Raw genomic sequence first — 26455 nt, 5'->3', positions numbered from 1 at the left:
CCAGGCATGAGCAGTCAAGCGGCAGAATCATTGATCAATGTTATCCTATGGGATAACAATTATCAATGTGCAGTGTTATAGCCCCCTATGGGGGCTATAACATTGAAAAAAAAGTGAAAAAAAAAAAGTTAACTTAAAGATCATTTAACCCCTTCCCTAATAAAAGTTTGAATCACCCCCCCCCCCTTTTCCCATAAAAAAAACAAACGTGTAAATAAAAATTAACATATATGGTATCGCCGCATGTGGAAATGTCCGAAATATAAAAATATTTTATTAAACCGCAAGGTCAATGGCGTATGCGCAAAAAAATTCCAAAGTCGTAAATAGCGTATTTTTGGTCACTTTTTATATCATGAAAAAAATAATAAAAAGCGATCAAAAAGTCCGATCAATACAAAAATGCTACCTCTAAAAACATCAGATCACGGCACAAAAAATGAGCCCTCATACCACCCCATATGCGGAAAAATAAAAAAGTTATATGGGTCAGAAGATGACAATTTAAACGTATAAATTTTCGTGCATGTAGCTATGAATTTTTCCAGAAGTACAACAAAATCAAACGTCTATATAAGTTGGGTATCATTTTAATCGTATGGACTTAGAGAATAAAGAGAAGGTGTCATTTATACTGAAAAATGTACTGTGTAGAAATGGAAGCCCCCAAAATTAACAAAATGGCGTTTTTCTTTAATTTTGTGGCACAATTATTATTTTTTCCATTTAGACGTAAATTTTGGGGTGAAATGACTGATGTCATTACAAAGTAGAATTGGTGCAAAATTGAAAGAATTATTATTATTATTAGAACTTTTAAAGGTAAGGAGGAAAAAACGAGAAAAGGAGGAAAAGTCCTTAAGGGGTTATGGACAGGGCCAATTTTATTTTTGCATTTTAATTTTTTCCTCCTCGGCTTCTAAAAATTATAACTCATATATTTCCATCTACAGACCCATATGAGGGCTTGTTTTTTGCATCACCAATTTTACTTTGTAATTACATCACTTATTTTACCATAAAATGTATGGCGCAACCAAAAAAATATTATTTATGTGGGAAAATTGAATAGAAAATCGCTATTTAGCAAATTTTGGAAGGTTCTGCAGGCGATCCGATCATCCGTTCAAAGTACTGCACTCCCGCAGATGTCGTGATCTGTATTGATCACGGCATCGAAAAGGGTTAATGGTGGACATCTCCACGATCGCGGATGTCCGTCATTACCAGCGGGTCCCTGGTTGATAGCAGCTGCGACCTGACGCGCATTACGCGAGCACCGGTGCAGTGCTCGCGGTCATGGCGGACCATAAATGTACGTCATGGTGCGTTAAGTACCACGGCACCATGACGTACTTTTACGTCAATTGTTGTTAAGGGGTTAAAGGCTAATCCTATCTAGAAAAAATATATCCTCAATCCAAAGGATAGGGGAGAAGTATCTGATAGCAGGCATCCATCCTCTGGGACCCCCAGCAATCTCCTGTACAGAGCACCGTACAGGAGATTGCAGGGTTTCCTATTTGTCAAAATACCCCCCTCCTTCCAACGATCAGACACTTATCCCCTAGATTTTTCTAAATGGGACTACCCCTAATATAGTAAGACATAATCTTATCAATATAAAGTTGCAATATTTGACTGTGAAGGACTTCTGTAAAGGGGTAACCGTGAGAATGTGTAGATCTGTAGAATAGGGGTCCCCATGTTCTCTACGCTAGCCTCTTGAAATGTCTCTAGCCCAAAAAGTTTCTCTTCTCTGAGTGGTTTATTACTGTATGGTTGTAGTGCCAGTGGCAGGGTGCAGTTCCTATGGATAAATTGCAAATGACGGTCTGGGATTCTCATCTTGTAGTACTGCTTTGGAGACTTTTACACTACAAGCAGTCCTAGAAAAAGTATATGTCACTGGGTCTCCCTTTGAAAGGAAGGCCACAGTGACATTGATTACCTGATACAAAAGCCATAATGATACTGGTCCTAATGGTTTAGTGGCCTCAAAAATACTGGTGCCCTCCCTTGTGGAGAAACCACAATGATGCTGGTCCTCTTCTTGTTAAAGAGGCTAAAAAACTAACCTGGACACTCCTCTGTCCTCCTCACTCAGACTCAACTGAACTTCCTGTCTTTAGTTGAAGTAATGCTGGACCACACAGGCTCCTCCCACTTACCAGAATATTCATCATATAAGTGTATGGGAGAGTGTACTGCTATAGGTCCATTCTCTCACAGCCAGGCTAACATAACACCAGTAGGTGAAAGCAGAATACAACTGCAACGCCCCATGGGTGTGGTCCCACTGTGCCACAAGAGGCATGAGGCAGGCAGGTGCAGCAGAGCTGAATTAGGTGTTTATTACCAGAGCAGGTACTGTGACAACTAGCCGAGATGGCTACAGGTACAGGCTGGCTGAAATAAGATGCAAGCAGACAGAATTAATGGTAGACAGTCCAAGTTCATTAACAGGAGAGACAGGTCCGGTTCCTGGAGACGAGACAGAGGCAAAGTCCAGTAGACAGGCAAGATTAGGAACACATGATCAGCAGATAGACAAAGACCTTAGCATTACTGAAGGCACAACCTTGCTGAGGCCTGGAACAGCAGGTGTGGCAGGCTTATATATGCAGTGGCTGGGATTGGAGGAGGATCCATAAGGGAGTGCACGCTGGCTCTATAAAACTCAGCCAGGGCTCGCATGTCTCCTAGTGGACAGAATGGAAACTGCAGCAAGAGACATATGAGAGCAGGAAGACCAGGAAATACAGCAGACACATGGCACAAAGAATGTTGACCGACGCTGATAAGAACCAGAACACATGATATGCTGATGGTTGCCAACCAGCAGCCTTACAACAACAAAGTGCATAAACATAATACACCTTCACACATGTATAATAATGGCACTGCTTCCACCTCCACCACCACTGCAACACACTCCTAAGGCTGACTGCCCTCACACAACTCCTTCCTTCTTGGAAAGACCAAAATGATGGAACTGACCATCTAGAAAGGTCACTACATCATGTAACTGTAGAGGATGAGAAATCCACTGGTACATGCCAATGTCATATCATTAGAATCTTCCTCCTTCTAAGATGACCCAGAACAAGCCAACTAGTCCACAATGGCCATATTATCCTCCCCAAAAAACTAAAGAAACGTTTGCTTGCTGGTGCTGTTACTACTACTACTACTACTACTACTACCACCAAGTATCTGGCTGCTGTTACCTGTACTGGGCCTGGACAAATGGGTGATGCCCATAGTGCTCACCAAATAGTCAAATGACGGAGAAACTGACAGTCAAGTTTCACCCTCACAACAAGAAATGCACTTGTTTTGGAAACCTAGAAAATACAGGTAAAGCGGAGCACAAAGAACCAGTCATGTTATACTCTTGCAGCAAGAAATGCACTAGGTTTTTTGTGATCCTCCTGACCTTGGCAAATTTGTTCTTTTAACCCTAAACAGAGAGAAGACAAATGTGGCCCGCACAAGCCCTGTCTACTTAATTTTTTTACACACTGCCTTTTCATTTTGGACTAATGTTTTATTAATAGGAACCTAATAGTGGGATATTAATTAAACAGTGCATTATTTTGTGGACACATTTTCTGTGGATACCTTCGTAAATATGTTGTGATTTTTTTTTTTTTTAAATGTCCGGGACATGCCCTCCTCTCCGGCTGCCACGCACCCTTTTTCCCGATAGCCACGCCCCTTTTCCGGGTTTTCTCAGTAAAATGGAGAGTTGGTCAGGTTTTAACATTTTTTGCACAACCCGCCAAAACAGGTCGGGTTTACAATAGTAAACCAGGGCCAAGATTCCAAAATAAAAAATAGCATACTACATACATACTACATCAAGCAAAGTGAAAAAACAACATATGATTAGGAAAAATATGGCATTCACAAGACAAATGCAGCATCATTTGCATGGTACAATTTGGCTTACAATATGTACACATATCCTTGTCAGGACATGTAATTCCCCAGGTAATAAAAATAACCCATGTAAGCAAGAATTAAAAGTATCACTAATTATAGACCATGGCGCAAAACTGCAAACATGTTTTGCGTCTGCTTAGTCCAAGAGGATACTAAATTGCTGAATCTAGTGTTTTTATATGCCAAAGTGACCAATTGGAGAACCATGGGAACAGGACATTGATCTAAATAAGGGTGCATTCACATCACGATTTTGTCCTACGGTTCCTGTATACAGTTTTGTATATGAAAACAGTATGCCACCATATTGGAAACCATATACTTTGACTTTCCATACAAAACGGTACACAAGATGCATCCGGTTGTGTACAGTTTTGTGTTAGTATGTTTTTTTCCCGGACAGCAAACCGTAGTTTACTATGGGTTTGTGTCCTGTTTCAAAACAGTATATGCACTGCATGTGCTTTTCTCTTATGCGGTTTTGTTTTACACATGCTCAGTAGAAGTGTTGATTCATCTGAAAAGTACTAGAAACTGTTACTTTCCTTGGAATTTCAATAAAACAATGGGATTTTTATTGGAATACATTTTTTTAATTAAAAAAATGATTTTTTTTAATACAAAAACTGATGCAACCAGACATCAAAATTTAAATCGCATATGGTTTTGAAGCATACGTTTTCCTAAAAAAAAAAAAGATTCAAAACAGTATGGCAAAATTGTGATGTGAATGCATAACACAGAATATATAGACATACAAGAGATCAATAGTTATATGTCAATACCAGATGAAGGTGGCAAACAAAAATAGTTTGTTGTGAGTGAAACAAAGTGTGATGGGCTCTCCAGTGCAAAAAGTGGGAAACATTTACATGATAAATATTTCATAGAAATCTTAATAAACATTAATAAGCAAACATGAAAAGGCAATGATGACTGAGTGTCCATTACAAAAAAGGTTGTTGGGTGAAACTGTGTCTAACATATAGATCTACCAAGCCTCTTTTTGGGCCAGCAGTTTTTTCCAGTCTCCACTCTCTGCTCAATAACTATACAATTTATACTTTTTTTTAACACTTTATTACATTTTCAAACAAAGAATAAGTACAAACTAGTACAGTATTACCATAACAGTATACAAAAAGCATCCCAAGGGACCTATGAACACAGGGGGTACAGAAAACAACATAAAATAAACAAAGGACAATGTCTAGAAAGTGACGGTCCTCAATAAAGTCACTGCAGAGATCATGCAATCCTTGTCCAAGCTGTATGTAGGGGTATGGAGAATTAACATCTGGCAGAGAAAGTGTCAGTCCCCCAGTGATCACTGAGTGGAAAAGAACAGCACATACATTGTAATGCAACATATAGCTATTTTACAGGGTAGTTGGCTGCATTAACATCATCAGCAAATGCAATAGAATAGGTAGAGTGAGCAAGTTCCAAGAATCCCAGAGAAAGAATTGGAAAAGAGAGAAAAAGAAAAATACAACAGAGAGGAATCAGTAGGCACTAACCTCCAGAGAGACATAATTTGCACTTTGAACCCACAAATCCAAATCTTTCAAAAAATGTGTAAAAGATTTGACAAGGCAAACGTGAGTTCATAATCGCATGTAAGATTCACATATGACAGGATCTCCGACAATGACGGAACTACTGAGGATTTCCATTTCCTAGTGATGAACAATTTAGTGGTCATTAGTAGATGAGCAATAATACAATACAGGAATATGGGTGCACTACTGTGGTAGATGTTAACAATGACATTGGCTATCCCTCAACACTGATGTTAAAATTGAGACATTCACCAGTGTATCCTTATATGAAGGACACACCAGAGCCCGCACACCAACGCTAAGGTTTCTCAAAATGGTGCAGGACCTTCGCTAATCCTACCTGTGCTTGATAAGCAAAACAGGGGCCAGTGGGCAATTACGGCAGCATTCGGTCAACTCACAACTTCCTCCCAGATACCCTCCAGCGTGACTGAGCACACATGCAATGGGAGGAGGGAGGCAAGCTGCAAGCCCCACCTGAGTTTGCTCATATGGGTGCCTGGCGTCACAGGTGCTACCTTAATGCTGCCTTCTAGATATTCAAGGCGCATTAATTTTGGAGTTTACACACCTCCACGTATAAAATTTAAACAAACAAAAAACGTGGTCTCAAATGGCTGGAGGTGCCTGCAGCGGACTACAAGTGCCACAATAAAATCCTACACCAGATAAACGGTGTGGATGTGTAAAAATTACACAACCACACTGTTTATCTGGTGTAGGATTCTATTGTGGCACTTGTAGTCCGCTGCAGGCATCCTCCATTGTATGCATTTTTATGCACAACCGCATTTGGGGTTGAGCACCTCCAGCCATTTGAGACCACGTTTTTTGTTGTTAGATGAGCAATAACAGTTCTGAATTAAGAGGGAAACTCATCTAGCTCTAGTAGCAACAATGCCACAGTTGGGGACAATGTAAAGGCTACACCCATTAGCCTAGAAATGTTCAGCTCAATCCCCCTCCAGGTCACTCGCAGTACGGGGCAATCCCAAAAAGTGTGAACTAAAGTACCTATTTGGCTGCATCTTCTCCAGCACAGTCTGGAGCAAGAGGCGTCAATTTTATGCAGCCTATGAGGGGTGAAATATCATCTATGGATAGTTTTAAACATTGCCTCTTGGTGGTTTTCACATTTAAATATGCCTCGTATGTTTCGGAAGGCAGTTTGCCATTGTCCCGGAGTGAACGTGATATATAGATCAATTGGGGGGAAGGAGGCCAATAAGGAGGGGGGAATTCCTACCGGGAGGGCCTGGGACTTAGTAACGTTCAGCTTGTAATAAGAGAGTAGGCTTATGGAGTCTAGAGTAGAGAAGAGGGAATGAAGAGAGGAGGTGGGATTCATCAGAGTAATAAGCACGTCATCCGCAAAGAGAGCTAATTTGTGCTCCTTCCCTCCAACGGAAATACCAGTAATATCATCTTGCAGACAGATTGCCAGAGCTAGTGGTTCAATGGTTATAAGAAAAATCAATGGCGACAGGAAGCATCCCTGTCTGGTGCCGTTCGATAGAGTGAAGCGGATTGAAAGCGCACCATTGGGGAATACCTTCGCCACGGGATTGGAGTACAAAGCCTGTATGGTGGTCCAGATTGGACCCTCGAAGCCAAAGGCTCTCAGGGCAGAAAATGCATACGGCCAGCTCACCCTATCGAACACCTTTTCAGCGTCTACGGTTAAAAACACTGCAGGGACACCCCTCCTCTCACAATGCTGGAACAGGGATATGACCCTTCTAGTGTTATCAGGGGCCTGATGACCTAACGTAAATCCCACTTGCTCCCTGCCTAACAGTGCTGGTAGATGGGGTTGTAGGCAAGTCGCAATGATTTTAGCATACAACTTGGCATCGGGGTTCATGAGTGATATGGGGCGAAAATTTGATGTGAGATCTGGAGATTTAACAGGTTTCAGAATTGTGGTTATGAGGGCATCTAACATATCAGAAGGGAGAGAACCCAAGTCGACTGCTGTATTGAACACGGATAACAAATGAGGCAGTAGTATAGAAAAGAACCTCTTGTAATATTCTTTGGGAAGGCCATCTAGTCCAGGGGCTTTTTTATTAGACATGGACTTGACAGCATCAATGATCTTCTGGGCAGTAATAGGATAATTTAAAGCAGATAGAGCAGAGGGAGGAAGCTTAGGACGATGAAGAGAGGAAATAAGTGCTATGAGTCTTCTCATAGTCGTGTAACAACAAGCGCCTCATATTTAATCTTTCGGAATGTAAATGATTGTCTGTATCAACAGAGTAAGCCGTCTTCTGGATGGCCTTCAAGGCAGACTCAGTGAGTGCTAAGGTCCTACGCTTTTTCAGGGTAGCTCCCAGTTGAATAGAGGACCCTCTCACAACTGCCTTGTGTGCCAGCCAGGTAGTCGTGGGGCTAACATCAGTAGTCACATTCAGGGCAAAATATTCGGACAAAACACCTTCTAGGAAGGCAGCGTGTGTAGTATTTGCTATCAAATGTGTGTTGGCACGCCATACAAAATCATTGTGTTTTGGGAATACATCTTTCACAGTTATGCGTACTGGAGCGTGATCTGACCACATCCGGAGACCAATGTCAGAACTCATAACCCTCTCGATTAGAGATCTGTCCACCAAAATCAGGTCAATTGTCCAAAATTTATGAAATCTCACTGAGCAGTGCATGTAGTCACGCTCGGAAGCGTGCTGTAGCCTCCAAATGTCAAAGAGATCATATTCAGGCAAAAAACTCTCCAAATAGAAAGAGCGTGTAGTGTTTGGGGATGAATGGTCCATAGAGGCCGATACTACAGTGTTAAAGTCCCCACAAACCACTAGGGATCCACTTCTAACAGCCTCCACTTTGCCGCATCACCTTTCCCAAGAACCGCCTCTTACCCGCATTAGGAGCATAAAGGTTCACTATGATATATTCAGCATAGTCTATCAAACCCACCACTATAATGTAGCGGCTTTGAGGGTCAATGACTTGCGTAGTGATAGTGAGAGCAACTTTGTCGCTAGATGCCACCATAACCCCTCTCTTTTTGTTAGGAAACATTGAAGAGAGAACAACCGTGAATTTCCTGTGGAGCAATAGCAGGGCATTGACTGAGGACAGATGAGTTTCTTGAATACACAATACATCTACAAGGCTCCGCAGCGCCTTTCACCACATGAAACTCCGCTTCTGCAGACTATTAAGTCCGTTCCCATTCAGGGATAAAATGTCTATGCCCATGATCAGACTCAACTAAATATCAAACTATAGAAGAGAGGAAAGGAGGAAAAAGGAAGAAGAGAGAGAAGCGGAGAAAGAGAGAAAGAGGGGGGAGTCGCTATACCCTTAGCAGTATACTAGAGGTATGCAACAATATATGTGTACACGGGAGGCTATGTACAATACTTAGCAAATAGAAAAATAAACAAAACGGCGTATATCATAAATTTACACCTTTCTTTGGGAGCGTGAAAAAGTAAACGTCAGCATAAGAATATGCAGCAGAACACTCTGAATATAACATACGTATTGGGTAAACAAACCGGGTAGAGTCCATTCCAGCAACTCGACTCAGGTAGGCGCGGGTGACTGAGAATCCCCATCCATGAAGAATTTCAAAGCCATCAGTAACAGAGGTGATGACATGCATTTTGTTTCGGTGCAGCACTAGTATTTTCGTAGGGAAACCCCATCTGTATGGAATCCCCAGGCGTCTCCGTCCCTCAGTGATGGGATGAAGATTCCTCCTCGCTTGTAGCGTTGCCGCTGATAAATCCACAAAAAGCTGTACCTCTTTATAAGGTGCAGGAAATGATTTACGCTTCCTGGAAAACTGTAGTAGTAGATCCTTTGTTTTATAAAAGGTGTAGTCAGGTCCAGGTCAGGAAAGAAGTGGCGGGTCAGCTCCTTCACATATTTGGCCAGCTGAGAATTAGGAATCATTCAATATTATTTCTATTGCGGTCCTCCGAGTCCACCAATTATTCCTGCACAGCAGCAACCTTGTCGTCCAGAGCATTGTGAGCATCCACCAGGCCATTGTGCGCTGCAGCAAAGGACGTCAGTTTAGTTTCAACATGCTCAACTCTCCGTTCCAGGGCCTCAACGGAGGACCTAACTGGTCTCAGCAGAGAAGAAAAGTCCTTAAGAAGGGAAGAGTGGAGAAGCTGCAACATCTCCTTCAGCGCCGTCTCTGATACAGCTTTGTCAGAAGTCTGGTAGCAGGCGAACACATTCATCTCCCTGGTCACTAGCAGCCTCAGCAGGATCTGCATCCCAAGTATCAGCAACCTCAGCGGTAAGTCTTGGTTTTTGCTTTACCGGGCTAATGTGGGGAGACGAGGTAAAGCAATGTCGGGAGGAATCCACATCATCTCCCAGTAGTCCGGTAACATCCCCGGGGTGTAACGGCAGCGTGTCATCTCCCTCCTCCACCATGTCCGGCTCCACTGGACAATCCGGGGAGGCCCAGTGTGCCGGGAAGAGACAGTCAATACAGGCTTTAGATTGAGACATCATAGCTCCTACCTTGGTGATGGTGGACTTAGCTGAAGATTGAGGCACAAAGGAGCTGTAAAGTGTTTGATTAGCAGTGGTGCTCTGTTGTGTAGAAGGAGCCATGCCATCTTTAGTCTCTTGCGCGGTCAGCGACTCTGGAGCAAAGAACTGCTTCAGGGTTTTATGTTCCCCTGGCTTGTTGGTCCTTTTCCTGCCCGAAGTCGCCATGGTGCCCCAGGGGCCCGTAGAGTCACCTGTAGCGTCGCTGGCAGGAAATAATAGCCTTTTTCTGAGAGTCTACTGCGGAGCTGTGCAGTGATGCAGCCATTTCCTCTTGTGGCCAAGTCACGCGCCCTATACAATCTATTTTTATTTACAAGAAGTAAAGTATAGTTACAGTTGTGGTATACCTTGAAATTTTTTATTTTTTTATTTTAAATTTTAATCTTGATACATCCTCTTTACTCACAGCTGCTTGAATCCCCAGAACATTCACAAATGTGTCGTCATAACTCACATGAGGTAACATAAATGAGCTTGCAAAGGCAATTCCAATATGATCCGATGAGTAATCGTAAATTCTCTTGTCCCTGTGGAATCACAAATATATTGGTAATCATGATGTTCCGAATGCTACACAATTTCCACAAAAACATCTAACATGTTCTAACAAGGATTTGTATACATATCGTTAAGAATATTGTACCAAGCAGATGGTGTTGCCCTTGTTTTGTTAAAGTCATATTTTGCCTATTTACATGTTATGTTGATTTTGTGCTATTTTTTATTTTGGAATCCTTTGCGCATTTATATTTTTTTATCTCTAATTTTTGTTAAATTGTGGCATCTTTTTGTCTTTTTTTGGAGGTGATATTAACCTAATTTTAGGACCTTCCAAGACAATTATTTTGTTGTTGTTATTATGAATATTGTTATAATATTCTGATAAGCAAAATCATAGAATTCAAAGAGAGTTAACTTTTTTTTTTCTCATGACTGTCTATAGATAATGACCCCAGAGCTTCGTAAGGGTGTAATCACAGGTTTAGGTCTTTCAATGCAATTACTCAATAGAAAGCCAGGAACAGATAGATCATAAATGGACGACATGTATAAAGAAAAGACTGGGACTTCTCCTCTTTTCAAATCCATTCCTGGCTTTGTATTCAATAATGGCAATTAAAAATCTGAACGTGTGAACATACCCAAAGGCAAAGATGCTCTCTCATCTGGTCTCATCTGACCTCCACCTTATTGAGTATACTTTTCACATGCTGAACACAAAACTGAAAGCATAAAGGACCACAAACAAGTGGCCATTTAGGTTTTTTTTCCTATTTTTTTAAAATTGTGCTGATATACTCCACAGTGCTGTAAAGAGAGTTATTTCGTCAGTACACCTTCCTAGTGGGTTCACAATCTAATTTACCTACTACTACACACATGCATTTTCATAGGAATTAACCTTATAGTACCGATGGCTTTGTATCAATGGCTTTGTTTCAAATTGTGGTCATGTACAGAGACTAAATATTAAAAGATTTTTCCTTATATAAATACTTATAGAATTTTCCATGTATCACCTTACTTTTATTAACTAAATAGTAGTTTATTTCTGTATGTCTTGTGGAATATCCACCAGTTTCATTTACATCATGACATCATTTTTCTTACCTGTACTTGATGATATTCCAGAACATTCAGTTGTAGGCCTATTTTGCGCAAATTCTAAATTTCTAGGAAGTCCGGAGCTTTAAGCTATTACATTTTCCGTAGTTTTAGGCCACTTTATCATGTGCATTAGAAATAAGTGAAATCTTCAGTTTTATAGAAGATAATAGACTTTGTGGTAGCAAAAGATTATATAAAACAAAAAGCTTTTCCTCCTTCAGGAAACTGTAAAATAACATTTTGTGTTTGTTATGAAAAACTTGACTAAAATATATGTATCTTGGTAAAATAAATGTGCTTTATCCAAAGGACAGATGCTATTCTGTTGGTTTTTTGTTATAAACATGCAAGTGATGCAGGCAAATATTTGCAGCATGTGTTCTGATGTTTACAACCCCTCTGCACAATGTGTGCAGACATCTGTGATACGCCATTGCACATTTAACACTTTCTATTCCAAAGATGACTTAGGAAGGTTTGAAACTCCTGAGAAACTGGTTGAGAAATTTACAGCTGTAAGTAAGTTGGGATAAAGGATTATGAATTTCTCAATGAAATGTTGTTGATAACTAGTGATGAGTGGCATAGGCCATATTCGAATTTGCTATATTTCGCGAATATATGGACGAATATTTGTCATATATTCGCAAAATTAGCATATTCCTTATATTTGTTTTTTTGCGCATATGCGAAAGTATATGCGCATATTTGCGAATATTGAGCCCTCCCTTCTTTAATGGTATAGGGAACTATGACTAGTGCATTAACTTTTTGCCCATTGAAAACAATAGGCCCATTGTGGTCTATGGGGATCTCACGGCATGTAAAACAGTAAGATAAGCAGGACTGTCTCGGCAGCAGAGTGGAATGGGAGACCACCACTGGTTCAGTCGCAGGGTGGGACTGAGGACAGAGTGTTACAGTGTTGTGTTTAAAGGGGTACTCTGGTACTTAGACATCTTATCCCCTATCCAAAGGACCCCCGGGATCTTGCACGCGGCACCCCATTTGTAATCAGTCCCTGGAGCGTGTTCGCTCCGGGTCTTATTACCGGTGACCACACGGCCAGCGGTGTGTGACATCATGCCTCCACCCCCGTGTGACGTTATGCTCCCCCCCTCAATGCAAGCCTACAGGAGGGGGTGTGACAGCTATCACCCCCATAGAGGGAGATTTATCAAAACCTGTCCAGAGGAAAAGTTTCTGAGTTGCCCATAGCAACCAATCAGATCACTTCCATCATTTGGCAGAGGCCTTGTGAAAAATGAAAGAAGCAATCTGATTGGTTGCTATGGGCAACTCAGCTGCTTTTCCTGTAAAGTAAGGTTGAACCGCAACACTCTGTGCTGCCGAGATGGTCCTGCTTTACTTACTGTTTTACATGCCGTGAGATCCCCATAGACCACAATGGGCCTATTGGTTTCAAATCACAGAGTTAATGCACTAGTCATAGTTCCCTATACCATTAAAGAAGGGAGGGCTCAATATGCGCATTGTGAATATTCGCAAGCAACACTAATCTTCATTAGGCTGTGTTTCCTCTTGGCAGTTTTTGAGCCAAAGGCAGAAGTACAGTGACCCCCTCGACCTACGATGGCACCGACGCAGAGGACATCGCATGTGGAAGGCAGCATCAACATACAATGCTTTTGTATGTCGGTGCCATCGCATAAACGGCTATCTGGCAGCGCGGACTGCTTCAGCTGCCGCCGGATAGCCGTTTTCGGTGCCCCGTGTGGTCCGCTGACGATCACTTACCTGTCCTCGGGGCTCCGTCGTGTCCTCTTCAGGATCCCCTCCATTGCAGGCGCTCTCTATCGACGTCATCACATCGCTGTGCACGCCGTCCCGTCATCCAATAGGAGCGGCGTGCGTAGAAATGTGATGGCGGCGACAGAGAGCGAGGATTCCGGGGAAGCAGAGCCCTTGCCGGAGCGTCGGGGACGCGGCGACAGCAATGGACGGCGACATCCCGGGCAGCGGTGAAGATCCGGAGCGGCGGGGAAAGGTGAGTACAACTTCCTCTAACAGTTGTCTTCAACCTGCGGACCTCCAGATGTTGCAAAACTACAACGTTGGCTGTCCGGGCATGCTGGGTGTTGTAGTTTTGCAACATCTGGAGGTCCACAGGTTGTAGACCACTGTCCTATACTTTACATTGCAGGGATCCCTCAACATGCGATGGTTTCAACAAACGATGGTCCGTTTGGAACGGATTACCATCGTATGTTGAGGGACCACTGTATATGCAAAAGGAATGGGAAATATAAAGAAAGGCTCAAAAACTGCAGTGGTAGGTTTAGAAGAAAAAAAACTCCGAGAGGAAATGCAGCCTTATGCAATGTTCACACAGCGGGATATCCAAGCCGAATTCTGCAGAAATATCCAGCTCTGCTGCAGTATAAATTTGTCTGCAGTAGAGTTCATTGATTTCAATGGGATTCTGCTACACTGTGCACACAGAGCAATTTCTGAGGTAGATGTTTTGACTGCAAAAACGAACCTGTTCATTGTTTCTGCATTGCTGTTTCTGGAGATTATGCATTTCCAAGCACTCCAAGCATCACAAGAACATGCAAATGTGCAGAATGTCTGTCCGTGTTTTCCAGGCGGATATTCGGTACATTTTATGCTGTGTGGTTAAAAGGGTTAGGGTTAAAAATGTAAAGATGCTGTATCAAATTACTGTCATCAGTTGAGGGTAATAAACACATTGGCCCTCATTTACTATTCTAAACCCGACTTGTTTTGTCGGGTTTTTTCGGCGCATCTTTGTCTGCGACATGACGCAGACATCGTGCGCCAGTCTGCAACACAATGCAACATTTTTTCCCTAGGGACCCGATGTGGATTCTCCCAAACCCGAAAAAGGGGAGTAACCCGACATTACTTAGCTTTCCCACGTATTTATAAAGGTTTCCAACCCGAATATGTTGAATTGTTGTGGATTTTTTCCCGCAACTCAGAGGAGTTGGAAACCAAAACCTACAAAACCCACGTGCGACAAACAGGATGCGACATAATAATAAATACCAGGGGAAAAATGCAGTCGGGTAAGAAAGCAAGATAGACTTACAACCCGATTTTCTAAGTAAATGAGGGCCATTAAGGCTAAGTTTCCACTAGTTTTTTTTCCTGGCAGTTTTTGGAATACTGCCACTGCAGTTTTTGAGCCAAAGTCAGAAGTGGATCCATAAGGGAGGAGAAGTATTAGTCCTTCCTTTATATGTCCTATTCCTTTTGAATACACTTCTGGCTTTGGGTCAAAAACTGCAGTGGCAGATATCCAAAAACTGCCAGGAAAAAAAACCAAGTGGAAACTTAGCCTAAGTAGGCCATGGCTTTCATATTAAAAATGTCTTTTCTGGAAAACACTCACTTGGAAATTCACCTAATGTTTAGACAATGTATTTTAGCTACATTTTTAAGCCATAAAATGTCTGTAACACAGCATATTTACTGCTAAACATTCTGGCAAAAATCGGTCAATTTTAAATTGGTATTAAAAACCAATGAGAAAACCAGCTGTAAATTTCGTGAAGCATACATGGTGATTAGCCATATAATAATTGGATAAGAACAATGGGAGGAGACCAGGAAAATCTTTGTCATCTCTTTTAATCCTTCCTCATCATGTGTGTTCCTTTCCATCTTCATCTAGCTCATGGAGCAGGGAGAATGGCCGTGATGTGTGCAAGTACATCGCTTTAGTGTGTCTGCTCGTAATGGCGTATTGCCGCTCTGAGCAGGCACTTGTAAAGGCACTTGCAGCAGTCCTTCAGCAGCGGTCCTTCAGCAGTGGATCTGCAGCGTAAGATACTCTGTGGATCTGCTCATGTGAACGTACCCTAAGTGTTTTTACACTTAGTGTAACACTTGTGGTTTTTTTGCCACTGCAGTTTCTAAGCCAAAGTCAGAAGTGTATTTAAAGGGGTACTCTGGCGCTTAGACATCTTATCCCCTATCCAAAATATAGGGGATAAGATGACTGATCGTGGGGGCCCAGCCGCTGGGGACCCCTGGGATCTTGCATGCCGCACCCGTTAAAATCAGTCCCTGGAACGTGTTCACTCCGGGTCTGATTACTGTCGATCACGGGGCCAGAGCGTTGTGACGTCAAGGCTCTGCCCCGTGTTATGTCAAAGCTGCCATGACCCCTCCCATAGGCTTGCATTGAGGGGGGCGGAACGTGACATCACGCAGGGCGGAGCCTTGATGTCACAACGCTCCGGCCCCGTGATCGGCAGTAATCAGATCCGGAGCGAACACGCTCCGGGGACTGATTTTAACAGGGTGCGGTGTGCAAGATCATGGGGGTCCCCAGTGGCGGGACCCCCGCGATCAGGCATCTTAGCCCCTATCCTTTGGATAGGGGATAAGATGTCTAAGCGCCGGAGTACCCCTTTAAAATAACGGGAAATAAAAAGGAAGGACTTCTCATTCTTTTTCAGCAATCCACCTTTGGCATTGGCTCAAAAACAAGAGTACCTGTCATGATATAAAAGTTCTATAATCCTCCCAGTTCACTGACCTCATCATGATAAACCATCACCTGCCTTTATTTTTATTATTTTTTAGTTTTCTACCTTGATATTGCTTTGTATTTTCTGCTCAGTCAGATTCACTGACTGGAATGGGGCGTTACCCAGCCTGCCGTGACATCATCTGAAGCCAAACAGAGGAGAACTTTCTCCCTCAATCTGCTACACACAGCCCAGAGCAGTTCTATGTGAGATGACCTATGATTAGATAAAGGCTGCACTCTCCTACCCTCCACCCCCCCCCTCCCTCCTCAGCACTAAAGACTGCATTTCCTGATGTTGGACTTCTGCCAGGGCAGCAGAAGTCCAAAGTCTGTGCAAAACATTGGGGGAAATGTGTTCTTGACAATTAGGGAGACACCTAGTGGCAGCTTTAAAAAACACAAATAAAACACAACTTTTTTTTTTTTTTAAACAAAGTACATTAGAAATATCTTTTATTTACCCTAAGGAGTGCAATAGAAAAAAAATACTTATAATGCCCATTTAAATTACAGTTTTCAGGCTAGGTTTCTACACAGTTTTTTTTTTTTTAAACTGCCACTGCAGTTTTTAAGCTAAAGCCAGAAGTGGACTTAGTAGGAAGGAGAGGGCCCATAGTATTTTATGTTTCAAAGCCCAATACTATCGCCACTCCAGGACAGCATATTAATTCTGAAAATTAAATAATACCACTATACTGTAAGGAAATAAAAGACACTATTCACAGACCAGTATCACTAATAACACCACTATTCAAGGGAAATATAATTCTGCAACACAATGACCACTGACTAATATTGCTATATTATTGAATAAGGAGTAGATCTGAGCTGTACACAGGGGCTGCAGACCATATAAATGATTACAGTTACCTGCTCACAGGGGGTGTCTTCTGCGATCGGAGTCGTTTACTTTTCGCTTTCTTTTCCATCTGTCCTGGGTCAACATGAAGATCAACACTCGTCCCCAGCGAATCTGCAGACAAACATATTAGGCTCCTCGCTACAGCAAAATTCTCACCTCTATACAATCCCTTTATATGTATAACACTGCCCCATATAGAACTAGATCCCACTGTTCCCCCTTATAGTATTAGGTCCCAACATTGTCCCCATACAATATAATGCCCCCTCACATTGCCCCCATACATTATTTTGCCCCCTCACATTATAATTCTCCAATACATTGCCCCAGATATAATAATGACCCCTCACGTTGCACCTATAAATTATAATGCCTCCGTACGTTGCCCCCATATATAATAATGCCCCCACACAGGGCTCCCATGCATAATAATGTCCCCTCACATAGCTGCCATGCATAATTATACCTCCTCACTTAGCTGCCATGCATAATAATGCCCCCTCACATTGCCCCATGCATAATAATGCCCCCTCACATTTCCTCTATGTGTAATAATGTCCCCTCACATTGCCCCCATATATATTAATGCCCCCTCACACAGCTCTAGAAATAAACACCACTCACCTCTCCTTCGTTCCCCTGCAGCGCCTTTCCTCTCCTCTCTCTGCTTCCTGTGCAAACAGCCTCTGCAGAGCTGCTACCACACAGGAAGCCGGGGGCTGGAGTGACAGGATGGAGCTGTTGGCTCCTTCCTGTCAAATCAGGCGCCGCAGACACGTTCAACACTGTGTTTGTCGTAAAGACGCACTCAGTGTTGACAGTTGCGGTCGCTCGAGGATTCGTGTGTGACACCCCCCTTCAACTGCTGGCCCAGTCACACGTAGCAGCCCTAGGGGCCCGGGCCCCTTACTGGGGTACCGGTGGTACCCCCTGATAGCAGCCCTGCTCATCTCTTCAGACTTAGGCCTCAAATACTGCAGTGGCACTTTTCCAAAAAACGCCAGAAAAAAGACCTGTGTGGAAACCTATCCTAAGGGTATGTTCACATGTACAGTATGTGCTGCATATTTTGTTGCATATTTTTGCTGCTGATTTTGATACCAAATAAAGTCAATGGGTAGCAAAATCAGCTGCAGAAAATATGTAGCTGATTCTGTACATGTAAACTATTATTTTTTTAAGTTGAACCAGCTTCGTTTCCTTTGCTTAATCTAAATGGAGAGTTCAGAAACAATTATATGATTATTGTAAAATTAAAGGATAGAGGTATTTAATAAAAACATACAAACCTGGATGACAACTTGGAACAACAGTTTCTCATTGCACAAAAATTAAAAATTAAATTTCAATATAACAAATAAAACGAAAGCCAAAGGGCATTAATTGAAGTTATAGTCATGTTTTTTTTGGGGTGGATACTGTAAAAATACCTAAAATGTGATATTGGAAGCTATACTTGCATTTCAATGTGGAAATGTTGCCCCTTTATAAAGTATAAAATTGTTATTAACTTTAAATCTTTATAATACATTTTTAACATTTTTAAGAAATCCACTTGTTCAGTCAACTAAACTCTGAACTTAGTCAACTACTTTACACCTGCCAGTTGTTTGTTATAATGATCCCATAGGCACATTCATGGATATATGATGTCTAGTGAATACCACAAAAAGATAATGGGAGATTTATCAAAACCTGTGTAGAGGAAGAGTGGTACAGTTGCCCATAGCAACCCATCAGCTTGCTCCTTTAATTTTTCACAGGCCTCTTTAACCTGTTGGGGACGAAGGGCGTATGCATACGCCCTTGCATCCTGGTACTTAAGGACGAAGGGCGTATCCATACGCCCGTGGGAATTTCGGTCCCGGACCGGGGTGACTGCTGATATCTATCAGCAGGCACCCCGTGCAAATGCCCAGGGGGGTCATTAGATCCCCCCCATGTTGGCGATCGGCGCAAATCGCAAGTGAATTCACACTTGCGATTTGCGCCGATTTCGGGTCATTACGGGTCTATGGTGACTCGGTGACCCGGAATATAAGGGGGATCGCGGGTGTCTAAGACACCCACGATCCCCCTGAAGCGATAGGAGTGAGGTGGCACGGGTGCCACCCCTCCTATCCCTGCTATTGGTGGTCTAGACGCGACCACCAATAGCAGATCGGGGGCGGGGGGGGGGGGGGTTACTTTCGTTTTCCCCGTCATGCCCACCCACAATAGGCGGGCCAGAACGGGGAAAACGAAGAGTAGCGGCGCCGAAGATCACTTACCCGTCCGGAGGCTGCGGAGCGACGGAGATCGTCGGGCGGCGATGGAGATCTGTGGGCGGCGTGTGGCAGAAGAGGAGGGCTCCCTGGATGCGATGGAAGCCGGTGAGTTGCCTATTAACATCTAGAGGGCTACAGTCTGAGACCATTCTAGTGGTCTCTAGACTGTAGCCCTCCAGATGTTGCAAAACTACAACTCCCAGCATGCCCAGAGAGCTGTTTGCTGTGTGGGCATGCTGGAATATGTAGTTTTGCAACAGCTGGAGGTCTACAGTTTAGAGACCACTGCACAGTGATCTCTATACTTCCCTCTAGATCTTGCAAAACTACAACTCCTAGCATGCCCACACAGCAGTTTGCTGTCTGGGCATGCTGGGAGTTGTAGTTTTGCAACATCTGGAGGTCCACAGTTTGGAAGTCACTGTTCAGTGGTCTCTAAATTGTAGACCTCCAGCTGTTGCAAAACTACAAATTCCAGCATGCCCACAAAGCAAACAGCTGTCTCGGCATGCTGGGAGTTGTAGTTGCGTACCTCCAGCTGTTGCATAACTACATCTCCCAGCATGCCCTTCTGTGATCAGTACATGCTGGGAATTGTAGTTTTGCAACAGCTGGAGGCACACTGGTTGGAAAATACTGAGTTAGGTAACAGAACCTAACTGAAGGTTTTCCAACCAGTGTGCCTCCAGCTGTTGCAAAACTACAACTCCCAGAATGCACGGTCTGTCAGTACATGCTGGGAGTTGTAGTTTTGAAACAGCTGGAAGTTTGCCCCCCCCCCCCCATGTGAACGTACAGGGTACATTCAAAAGGGGCGGGTTTACCTTAAGTTTCCTGCTTCAAGTATGAGCTGCGGCAAATTTTTCGCTGCAAACGCAAATTCTTAGCGGGAAACTCACCGTAACCCGCCAGTGCGAATGTACCCTAAAAACACTACACTACACTAACACATAATAAAGGGTAAAACACTACATATACACCCCATTACACTGTCCCCCCCCCCAATAAAAATTAAAAACGTATTGTACGGCAGTGTTTCCAAATCGGAGCCTCCAGCTCTTGCAAAACAACAACTCCACGCATTTCTGGACAGCCACTTACTGTCCAGGCATGCTGGGAGTTTAGCAAAAGCTGGAGGCACCCTGTTTGGGAATCACTGGCGTAGAATACCCCTATGTCCACCCCTATGCAATCCCTAATTTAGTCCTCAAATGCGCATGGTGCTCTCTCACTTCGGAGCCCTGTCTTATTTCAAGGAAACAGTTTAGGGCCACATATGGGGTATTTCCGTACTCGAGAGAAATTGCACTACAAATTTTGGGGGGCTTTTTCTCCTTTTACCCCTTATGAAAAGGAAAAGTTGGGGTCTACACCAGCCTGTTAGTGTAAAAAAAAAAATTTTTACACTAACATGCTGATGTTGCCCCATACTTTTTATTTTCACAAGAGGTAAAAGGAAAAAAAAAAAAAAATAAATCTGTAACGCAATTTCTCCTGAGTATGGAGATACCCCATATGTGGGTGTAAAATGCTCTGCGGACGCACAACAAGGCTCAGGAGTGAGAGCGCACTATGTACATTTTAGGCCTAAGTTGGTGATTTGCACAGGGGTGACTGATTTTACAGCGGTTCTGACATAAACCCAAAGAAATTAATACCCACATGTGACCCCATTTTGGAAACTACACCCCTCATGGAATGTAACAAGGGGTACAGTGAGCATTTACGCCCCACAGGTGTCTGACAGATTTTTGGAACAGTGGTCAGTGAAAATGAAAAATGTAATGTTTTTGTTTGCACAGCCCACTGTTCCAAAGATCTGTCAAATGCCAATAGGGTGTAAATGCTCACTGCACCCCTTATTACATTCCATGAGGGGTGTAGTTTCCAAAATGGGGTCACATGTGGGGAGGTCCACTGTTCTGGCACCACGGGGGGCCTTGTAAATGCACATGGCCCCCGAATTCCATTCCAAACAAATTATCTCTCTAAAAGCTCAATGGCGCTCCTTCTCTTCTGAGCATTGTAGTTCGCTCGCAGTGCACTTGACGTCCAAACATGGGGTATTTCCATACTCAGAAGAAATGGGGTTACAAATTTTGGGGGGCATTTTCTCCTATTAACCCTTGTAAAAAAGTAAAATTTGGGGAAAAAAATGCATTTTAGTGAAAACATTTTCATTTACACATCCGACTTTAACAAAAAGTTGTCAAACACCTGTGGGGTGTTAAGGCTCAACGTACCCCTTGTTACGTTCCTTGAGGGGTGTAGTTTCCATAATAGTGTGCGATGTAGGGGGGGTTTTGCTGTCCTGGCACCATAGGGGCTTCCTAAATGGGACATGCCCCCCAAAAAACATTTCAGAAAAACTCACTCTCCTAAATCCCATTGTTGCTCCTTCGCTTCTGAGCCCTCTAGTGCACCCACCGAACACTTGACATAAACATATGAGGTATTTTCTTACTCGAGAGAAATTGGGTTACAAATTTTGAGAGGTTTTTTTTTCCTTTTACCCCTTGTAAAAATAAAAAAAACTGGGTCTACAAGAACATGCGAGTGTAAAAAATGAAGATTTTGAATTTTCTCCTTCACTTTGTTGCTATTCCTGTGAAACACCTAAAGGGTTAAACACACTTACTGAATGTCATTTTGAATACTTTGAGGAGTGCAGTTTTTATAATGGGGTCATTTATGGGGTATTTCTAACCAGAAGACCCTTCAAATCCACTTCAAACCTGAACTGGTCCCTGAAAAATTCCGATTTTGAAAATTTTTCGAAAAATTGGAAAATTGCTGCTGAACTTTGAAGCCCTCTGATGTTTTCCAAAAGTAAAAACATGTCAACTTTATGATGCAAACATAAAGTAGACATATTGTATATGTGAATCAATATATAATTTATTTGGAATATCAATATTCCTTATAAGCAGAGAGCTTCAAATTTAGAAAAATGCTAAATTTTCTAATTTTTCATGAAATTTTTGCATTTTTCACCAAGAAATGATGCAAGTATCGACGAAAATTTACCACTAACATAAAGTAGAATATGTCACGAAAAAACAATCTTGGAATCAAATTTATAAGTAAAAGCATCCCAGAGTTATTAATGCTTAAAGTGACAGTGGTCAGATTTTCAAAAAATGCTCCCGTCCTTAGGGTCATAATGGGCTCCGTCCCCAAGAGGTTAAAAATGAAAGAAGTGAGCTGATTAGTTGCTATGGGCAACTGCACTGCTCTTCCTTTGCACAGATTTTAAATCCCCCCCAATGTGCTTGGAGAAGAAAAAGTATCAAACCAGAGTAGACTATCATATCAAAAGATTTGATGCATAATGGATATTTGATATATGTTACCCAAGGTGGGAGACCTACTATTGTTAATCTAGAATTGGAGACTACATACTAAAAATTAGATCACATTTACTTAAACAATATGACAAATCACAAACAATACTAACCAAACCACAGGCTCTTGTGGCTGGATAAGATTCAAAACAATATAATTACACCTCCAATTACTTGACTGCCACAGAGTCGACAAATTTATACACATCTGAAATATGTGGACATTTTCCTTATGGCGTTTGCTCAGTGTGCAGGGGCCCTTGGTCACTCAGTAATGTGTATGCCTAAACATAAATATACATTTCTAAAATCCTTTTCAAGCTCCTGGTGGGATGGTGGTGGGTGTTTTGTGGGATTTTCTCTCAAAGCTGGTCTGGGCAATCTGAGAACCTGCCAGTGCTGTCAATGCCCTCATCACCCACATACTGTCTACAAACTATGGTCACATGAAGTCTGGCATTGTCCTGCACTAGGAGGAATCCAGGACCCCTGCATAAGTTTTGGCAATGGCCCTGTGGATTTTATCCTCGTACCTAATAACTATCAGTATTGATTGCTATCACATTTGTGCTACTCTCTAGCCAATTCCGACCCAGAACATAACTGACACACCACCAAACGGGTCATGCTTGATGATGTTGTAAGCAGCATTACTTTTAACCATATGTCTCCAAATCAGGGGCAGACTAATAGTTCGGGCATTGCCCGAGGGCCCAGGCCAGAGAGGGGATCAGCTGCCATCACTCAGGGATAGTTTGCAGCCCAGTGTGCCAGTCAAGAGACTGCTTCCCTTTACCTGAAGTATCATGGTGAAGCAGGAGCTGTCAGCTCCCTGCTCCATCGAGTCCTCATAGGGTGAAGGGACTACAGTTCTACAGCCTATGAGCCACAGGGATGCAAACATGCAAAGGCTGGCATGATGATTTCACTACATTGCACTTAACCAGGGATCTGTGCCGGCAGCTCATAGGCTGCATGCCTGAAGAAAGAAGGGGTGATCCATTCATTGTTAGGACTAGGTGAGCATTTTTTATTTTATGATTGGGTACACTATTATTATATAGAGGAACAGGAGGGGCACTATAATAATGTAACACTGCTGTTTGACAACCACCAGCATACCACGTGCCCTGGGTCTTACCAGCACCGTGCAATATTCTGGGTGTCATGTTCCTGCTGCATTTCCTGGTCTGTCATGTGTTTTGCTGCTTTTCCACTAAGGGCCACGCACGAGCACTAGCTATGTTTTATAGAGCTGGTGTGCGCTCCCTAGTGGTTCCCCTTCCAATCCTGGGAAGGCACTCCGTATTTAAAGAGGCCACACCTGCTGTTTGGGGCCTCAGCAAGATTGTGTATTCTGCTTTTAGTTTGTCTGCAGTATTAGGTCTCTGCCTGAGCTGTTCCTGTTTATTGGACCCTGTATGCACTTTGTAAATGAACACCATTATCAGCATTGCTGTGTCTGGTGTTATCTTTAACCTCTTCAGGACACAGGGCGTATGGATACGCCCTGTATTCCGAGTCCTTAAGGTAAATCGAAATCGTTCAGCAGGCATCGCGGCATATCGCCCGGGGGGGGGGGGGGTCATTATGTCCCCCCATGTCGGCGATGGACAATTCAGCCCAGCGATCTGGGGCGATTCCGGGTCTCCAGCGTCTCTGACGGCCCCGAACAGCCATAGCCAGCAGGTGTGAGATGGCACTGGTGCCACCTCACAATCGCCCTGATTTGCCGGCCGGTTTACCGGCCGACCAATCAGGGCACCTGCTACGAGTGTCACTCCCGCAACCCACTCCGCCCCCGTGAGCGGGAAGTTGACCCTGGCAGCTGGGGACCCCGATCCCCGGCATCCCTGTTGGGATCGGGGCCCCAGGAGCGGCGGCGGCGAGGGACAGACCTGAAGCGGCAGCTTGGAGCTGAGTGACAGCCTCCTGCTGTTGCTTAGCAACAGCTCCCAGCATGCAAAAAGGGCATGCTGGGAGCTGTAGTTATGCAACAGCAGGAGGCAGACCACCACAACTCCCAGCATTCCCTTATGGGCATGCTGGGACTTATAGTTTTGCAACAGCTGGAGGCACATTTTTTCTATGGAAAAGTGTACCTTCAACTGTTGTATAACTACAACTCCCAGCTTGCACAAACAGCTAAATTGCATGCTGTGAGTTGTAGTGGTGCATCTGCTGGTTGCAAAACTACAACTCCCAGCATGCCCGTTGGCTGTCGGTGACTGCTGAGAGTTGTAGTTTTGCAACAGCTGAAGGCACACTGGTTGTGAAACACTGAGTTAGGTCACAAACTCAGTAATACATAACCAGTGTGCCTCCAGCTGTTGCAAAACTAAAGCTCTCAGCGTGTACAGTCTGTCAGTGCATGCTGGGAGTTGTAGTTTTGCAACAGCTGGCTGTTTTCCCCCCCCAATGTGAACTTACAGGGTACACTCACATGGGCGGAGGTTTGCAGTAAGTATCCGGCTGCAAGTTTGAGCTGCGGCAAATCTTCTGCTGCAGCTCAAACTACCAGCGAGAAACTACTGTGAACCCCCGCCCGTGTGACTGTACCCTAAAAACACTACACTACACTAACACAAAATAAAATAAAAAGTAAAAAACACTACATATACACATGCCCCCCCTCCCCTCCCCAATAAAAATGAAAAACGTCTGGTACGCCACTGTTTCCAAAATGGAGCCTCCAGCTGTTGCAAAACAACTACTCCCTGTATTACCAGACAGCCACTGGCTGTCCAGGCATGCTGGGAGTTTTACAACAGCTGGAAGCACCCTATTTGGGAATCACTGGTGTAGAATTCCCCTATGTCCACCCCTATGCAAGTCCCTAATTTAGGCCTTAAATGCTCATGGCGCTCTCACTTTGGAGCCCTGTCATATATCAAGGCAACAGTTTAGGGTCACATATGGGGTATCGCTGTACTCGGGAGAAATTGTTTTACAAATTTTGAGGGCTATTTTCTGCTTTTACCCTTTTTAAAAATGTAAAATCTTTGGGAAAACAAGCATTTTAGGTTAAAAAAAATATTTTTTTTACATATGCAAAAGTCGTGAAACACCTGTGGGGTATAAAGGTTCACTTAACCCCTTGTTACGTTCCTCGAGGGGTCTAGTTTCCAAAATAGTATGCCATGTGTTTTTTTTTTTTTTGCTGTCCTGGCACCATAGGGGCTTCCTAAATGCGGCATGCCCCCAGAGCAAAATTTGCTTCCAAAAAGCCAAATGTGACTACTCCTCTTCTGAGACCTGTAGTGCACCAAGCAGAGCACTTTTCACCCCCCTATGGGATGTTTTCTGAATGAGGCTTCAAATTTTGGGGGGTATTTTCTGCTATTACCCTTTTTAAAAATGTAAAATTTTGGGGAAAACAAGCATTTTAGGGAAATTAATTATTTTTTTTTTACATATGCAAAAGTCATGAAACACCTGTGGGGTATTAAGGCTCACTTTATCCCATGTTACATTCCCCGAGGGGTCTAGTTTCCAAAATGGTTTGCCATGTGTTTTTTTTTTTTTTTGCTGTTTTGACACCCTAGGGGCTTCCTAAAGGTGACATGCCCCCCCAAAACCCATTTCAGAAAAATGTTCTCTCCAAAATCCCCTTGTCGCTCCTTCCCTTCTGAGCCCTCTACTGCGCACGCCAAACACTTTACATAGACATATGTATGTGCTTACTCGAGAGAAATTGGGCTACAAATACAAGTAAAAATTTTCTTGCAAAAATTCTAAAATTGGGTCTAAAAGAACATTTGAGTGTAAAAAATGAAGATTTTGAATTTTCTCCTTCA

Source organism: Hyla sarda, chromosome 3 (genome assembly GCF_029499605.1).
Source record: "Hyla sarda isolate aHylSar1 chromosome 3, aHylSar1.hap1, whole genome shotgun sequence".
NCBI classification, from domain to species: Eukaryota; Metazoa; Chordata; class Amphibia; order Anura; family Hylidae; genus Hyla; species Hyla sarda.
This window is presented reverse-complemented; position numbering follows the sequence as displayed.